Genomic DNA, 6,398 nt, shown 5'->3' with positions numbered 1-6,398 from the left:
AATATAATATATAATAATATATATATAAAAACTAATGAAGCTGAGTCCCAGGTGTGCTTTTCGTGTGTGTAGCAGTGTCACGTGACTTTGAAAATTCCACCATGGGGATGCTGTCTGCTTCTTCCTGAGAGCTTTTCTGGGCCCAAATGTCATATGTCTGTGGCCAGGAAGATAGATATGATGGTACTGTGCCCTGTTCTCTCTGGAGCTAATGGTCAACCCATATTATTGGAGGAGGGTATCGGTGCCTATGACCCATGACAGCTAAATTGAACCTTCATGCTCGGGGGCAGTATATCTTAAGAGTATTGCATGCTGGGGACAAACCATAGGCAATGGCTGTCTCCTTTGTAGCTGATTCATAGGAGTCACTTACCAGGGGCTGGGATTCCTTCAGCCATACCAGTAAAATATTTGAGGGGGCCTGGCCCTCCCAAAGTTAATGGGCATTGCCATTCAAATGGTGCATTTGTAACCTTGCCCCCCCCCCTCCTGGCAATATTTTATTCAAGCTGGCACCCTTGACGCGATTGGTGCGCTTCCCAAAAGCATGGGAAAGACCACTGTTGGAACTAGAACGCTGGACTAGACGGATCTTTGATTTGATCCAGGAAGGCATTTCTTATGTTTTTCTCCCAAAGGACCATTTGTTTTGGCTGTAGCAGATTTGGGAATGACATCTCTGTACTGGAAAAGGCTGATAAGCAGTGGCTGAAACATCGCTTCCAGATGTACTGTTTAGTGAAGCATGTGGACATGAAAATGATCTTGTATTGTGACGTTGGCGCGGTACAGGGTGGGGTGAGGGAAGAGATGCTGAACTGTAAACATTTGACGATGTGCTGGTTCTCCGATTCGGCTTCTGCATTTGAAACCAAAACCTTGTTCCAGTTACATTGATACATGCGCTTGCTTATTACAGTTAATGGATTATTCATCCTCTTTTGTCCTTGGGATAATCCGAAGGATGTGCCTAAAGCTCCGATCGTGTTGCCCATAAAAACCGGCTCGGCCACAGTTCTCCACTAAGGTGTCGAACGTTTTGGCCGGTGCAGATGGTAAAGATATGTTTAATAAAGAGAGAGGGGATTAGCTGGAACGGGAAACAAGCAAAGGGAAAAGGATAATTTCATTTTGCACGAAGCTCGCTGACATTTCGGGGGCCAGAGGACTGATTAAAATTGTATCAAAAGCTGCTCCTGTCAGGCAGATTGTCCTAACGCTCAACCTGCTTATCTTGTCCAGTATTTGATCCACATGTATTATTTCGCAACTGAATAACTCAAAAGCAGCCTCTTTCATTTGAGCTGATAATTAAAAAACAAAACAAAACCGGATCTGTAAATGAAGACGTACACGGGGAGGCCACAGGATTCTTCTCAATAGATTTCAAATTGAATAATTGATTGCTGTCATTTAGGTTTAAAAAGTAGATTTGCATAGGTCACCTAAAAAAAGAAATACATTTTTTAAAAGGCAACTGTCACAATGTTTACTTCTGGAGTTTAAGGTTTCTCTTAATATGCAGAAGCAGAGTAATGATAATAAAGACCTCGCCATAATGTATAAACAACGCTGTATTCTGGTTTTTAAGGAAATTGCCTGTTTTATTATGACTCAGAGATAAAAAGGAAAAAAAAGGGGGGGGGGAGAATATTTCAGACAACTTGCACGCTTTTATAACGTCTGCTATGCAGATTGAATCATCCCCTTCCAAGGTTTTATCAAGGAGACTGGGGGAATTAAATCTAACAGTGGGCGATCGTTTATGGTTCCTTATTTATTTTCAGCAACTCTTTAGGCTGCAGCTTTGCTATTGATCTCAGTGCAGTAACAAGGACCATACATTGTGTGGGGAGTGCCCCTGTTTTTGAAGTCAGGCTCCCAGGCAACCCAGAATCTACCTGTGGGTAATTCTATCTACCAAGAGAAGAAGGCTCAGAGCCTGGGGACTGGTGGTGGGACGACCATGAGTGGTCAGAGGGAGAAGAGGGAGCAGACTGGGAGGAGGAGGTGTTGGAAGCTGAAGAGGTAACAGGGTTTAGTGAGCAGGAAGAGTCTGTGGCAGAGAGCAGTCCAGAATCAGAGGCAGAAGTGGAGGCTGGAGGGGAGGGAGGCCCAGAGGCAGAGATGAGTCAGGCTGGTGAAGAAGTCAGGGTGTTTCCCCCTCCAGCTGCAACCAGTTTCCTTCCCCCTGGTCTCCCAGAACCAGAAGTGGTATGAAGATGAAGGAGCAAAGACAGTCACATCAGCGTAGTCTCAGATTGCTTGATGAAGGACCCAAGGGAGAAGGAGACTTAGGCAGCTGTGGGAAGTCGGGGAATTTGTCCAGCTGGAGGCTGCCTGGAGGGAGAAAAGAAAATGTGAGTAGGAAACAGAGGTGGATGAAGGAGCCAAAGAGTGTGAAAAGGCAGAGAGTGCATGCAGATAGTGTCCCTAGCAGCTTTCAGAGAAGCACGGGTGGGATTTGGAGCTGAGCACGTTGGAGGAATTGGCATATGTGGTACCCGTAGCACCCAGCATTGCCAGAGGTCTAGCAGGGGTGCATTATGCAGGAGTGGGGAGATCTGAATGAGAAATTCTGCATATGGTGGGAAAGTAGTGCTGGAGCACACATTTTGCATGTGAAAGGTTCAGTTCTTGGTTTTTCTAGGTGGGGAGGAGGATGCAGAGCTAGACCATTGAGATGCATAGCTGGGGTGGGGTGGAATTTAGCCTTGGAAGAGTACCATTTAGAGGGGCCTGGACTGAGGTTCTCTATTCCTCAGGAATACAAAGCCAACAATGAATGCACCTGAAAAGCAGATTTTCCAAGAAGCTAAGGAAGCAACTGACATCCCCAACAACTTCTTGGATGATCCATCTCTTCCAGCATTTGAGATGAAGTTATAACAAAGAGACAAATGAAATAATAATGTAGAATATCACAGGCTGCATGAGAAGTTGGACATAAATATCTTCTGCGGAAGAAGGTCTATATTACAAAACACCCTGCTGGGCCACAAACACAGATCTGTAATGGTTTGTTTTCTACACAAGAAAAATTGCCATTGTCATATTCCAAACTGTGTTTAAATTGTTTTATTATAAACTCTCTGTTGGTCCCTGCATAACTGGGAAATCATTCACTCTAAATTTATCTTCTCTCTGCATGGCATTGACATCTTCTGGCGTTGTCAGCTCTGTCTCTGTCTCTAGGTATCACCCTAGGAGGAAAAAAAGGAGAAAAAGAGATGATGCTCAGCTGATTTCACAATCTCCAGTCACATTAATTCTTCCTGTGGCCTGTATAATGTTGATGCTTCATTTTAAGAGGAGTTCATTTGAGTTTTAACGAGAGAAAGCGGAACCTACGAAAAATGTGCGTTGCTATAAAGTTTTTAAACTGGGGGGGAAAGAAAGCATGGGCAAAAATTTACTGAGGTCTGTAATCACCGCTCATGCTCTACTCCTTGCTAAGCAGCCATTAGGGGCCTGCACACTATGCGCCTGTGCCCACATGCGCACAGACCTCGGTCTCATGGCCAAGGCCTTCAAGCTATGCCCTCTTGAGCTGCAGCTAATATCTGGCACTGGTGGTTGTACATAAAACATGAGACAAGGAGAGGCAGGAGTCCGGAGAGACCCATGCCTTCTGCATACACATTGGGGGTGCATATTGCTGATTGGCTTTCCCAGCAGCATCACCTTGTGCCTCATGTAATGCCGCCCTGCTGGCTCCCCCAGCTTCCAAAAGCGGCTTTTTAGGGGTTATGGAGAGCTGCATGAGTGCATTAGTAGGACAGCAGGAGTGAAAGGCTCCCAGACGCACATGGCATTTTGCATCCTGGCTTACCTCTCCAACGCATCAAGATTTAGGGGCTCATTCATAGGCCCAGGGTGCACTTTTTGGGCCACCTGTTTGCTATCCAAGCTCACTATTTCATCAGAATATGGTGTGCCTAAGGCTTGCAGTGGTGTTCAAACTTTTTTCAAAGAGGGCGTGATTTGATGAAGTGAAGGGCCATGAGGGCCGACCAAAGGGCTGACCAAAGTTGTTGACCTTTTTTTACGACCTTTTTTTCTCTCTTTGTTGTCTGATGCTAGATGATGTTAGAGAGAGAGGGAGCCATGTTGCAGTGCTCTGTGTATGTTTATATGTAAATAAAGTAGATTAGCCAAAATGCTGACTTGCTGAGGTCTGTCACGCGAGTTGCTCAAACTCTGCAGATCCCTAAGTGTGCCAGTGTCTGTTGGCATCGGTCGCTGTAATGTTCGGGCTGAAGAAAGCTTTTGAAGCTCCCGAACGATCGACCAGGAGGAAGAGAACATGCTGGTCGGGCATGGGTATCTGCCAGGGTCCTACTCGAGTGTAGGCTGAGCTCCTGACAGATAGAACCTACTGTCTCCATGTTGCCCCATCATGCTGAGCTTACCTTTCGTGATCCTAAGAGCTATCACTTTGGAGATTTCAGGTCTGTTCCCATTTGAAGACTACCTTGTAACAATTCTGGAAGTCACCATTCACTGGGTAATTTAAGGCCAAGTGGCAACTTATTGCTGGTTCTTATTTCATCATACCCTGTTAAATGGTTTTGTGTATGTGTGTGTGTATGTCAGGACACACACACACATCCATACCTTGTAATTTAGGATGTAACATTCTAAACTGAGGTTAGGGCTGAAGGCAGCTGGAATGTCTCACAAGCGCTATTCTGGTGAGTGTGAAATGTGAGCTGGATCCCCCCCCCCTTCCATGAGTTCCTATAAAATAAAAGACATTCAAAGCAGAGAAAGTAACCCTTTCATGGACTACCTGACTGCATATGGTTCTATGTCTTGTCCTCTCTCCCCCCCCCTTCCCAGCAATTTTGGGGGTGAGGCTCTAAATATATTTTCACTTGTAGGAGCATAGAAGGCAAGGAGTGACAAAGAGCACGATCCAGTGACTCCCAAATTAGGAACGTTATTAGGCGTCTGATGAAAACCATAGAATAATGGAAGTTGTGGGGAGGAGGGAAGCAGAGAACAATGCAATGAAGCAGAAGCAGCTGGCTACAGGAAGCAAAAGAGCAAAGGATGGCTAATTGGAAGCCAGTGTACTCAGGTAACTAAGTATAGTCATGTTTGAGAAAACAGGTGATGGCAGCAGCTATGGAGAGAGCTTAGAATAATAGAATGGTAAAATTGTAGAGCTGGAAGGGACCTTGAGGGTCATCTAGTCCAACCCCCTGCCATGCAGGAATATGCAGCTGTCCTATATGGGGAACGAACCTGCAACCTTGGCGTTATCAGCACCACGCTCTAGCCAACTGACCTATGCGATCTAAAATGGGGGGATAATGAGCATCTTGGCCTAAGAAAACTGAATTCTGCAACCAGCCTAAATTATGCACATTAAACAGCTGCACATTACTTCTCTTGCTTTACATACTTTATTACGCCTTTCCCCGCTTTTGTTCACCTCCCCCCACTTACACATAATTTGTTTGACTTTCGATAACCTTCTGGACAAAAAAGTAATTCAGGCTGCTGGTTTGCTGCCCTCCCCAGACCCCTGGAAACCTAATTCAGGCTGCAGCTCAGAACCCAAAGAGAACCAACATTAACACTCTCCAGGTGTTGCTGGACCACAGCACCAGCTGTCCCCAAACCATTAGTGAGGCTGGCTGGGGCCGATGGGAATTGTTATCCAAGAACGCCTGGAGGCACTATGTTGGCCATGCCTGTTTTACCAGCCATTAGACAGTAAGCCTCTACAAACACAGCAGCACTCACTTCTGAGTGGACATATGTGTGATTGCACTGTCAGCAACTCATTTCTTCCGAGTTTCAAGTTTTGCTCCGCCTTTCCTCCTGCAGCTTTTGAGGATGGAACTAAAAGTCACGAGAGACACTGAGCGGCTACCAATCCATTGTTGTGTCTCCTACAAACCGTGTGTGATGTCATAATGCTGGGTGTCTCCCACTCCCCATCCCCATCCCCGACATGAGTCGTGGCATTTGTGCCTGGGGTGGTACAAAACTTGAGTTCTACCTGCTGCCGTATTTGTTTTGTAATAAGTTCCACTCAAATGGCTTGACTCGGGGAGACTTGAGTATCATGCACACGTGAAAATCCATGGCAGGGAGCCTCCATATCTTTGAATGCAGCTGCCTGTGAATGCTCCCCTTTTATTGTCATGCTCAGATTTGCAGTGCTTTTAAGAATAATTTTTCCAGATTCTTTTTTTAAATCATAACCACCAAGAAGAGAGACTTCAGTTGGCATTTTAATACGCTTGCTCCAATTGCAACCCAGATTAATTTGTCGTACTTGGGAGCTCCAGCTCAGCCAAAGTTATAAAGAAAGGAATCTTTGCTGTCGTGCATGTACATAGGCTTTGCCTCTGCTCTTCTTGAGCCTCCGTAATGCTCCT

The 6,398-nt window shown here is 45.6% G+C and overlaps 1 long non-coding RNA gene across 1 annotated transcript; it reads right to left on the bottom strand.

Moving 5' to 3' along the window:
• Positions 1–3,066: 3,066 nt before the first annotated feature.
• LOC309343637 lies at positions 3,067–5,908 on the bottom strand. The gene is made up of 2 exons (XR_014157361.1): positions 5,758–5,908; positions 3,067–3,206 (listed from the first exon to the last, which is right to left on the bottom strand). It is a non-coding gene; the product is annotated as an uncharacterized lncRNA (long non-coding RNA).
• Between the last annotated feature and the right edge of the window lie 490 nt (positions 5,909–6,398).

This window comes from Podarcis erhardii (assembly GCF_964252035.2).
Source record: "Podarcis erhardii genome assembly, chromosome: 6".
Lineage (NCBI taxonomy): Eukaryota > Metazoa > Chordata > Lepidosauria > Squamata > Lacertidae > Podarcis > Podarcis erhardii.
Note: the sequence above shows the minus strand (reverse complement) of the source record. Positions and strands in the feature narration are given on the sequence as shown.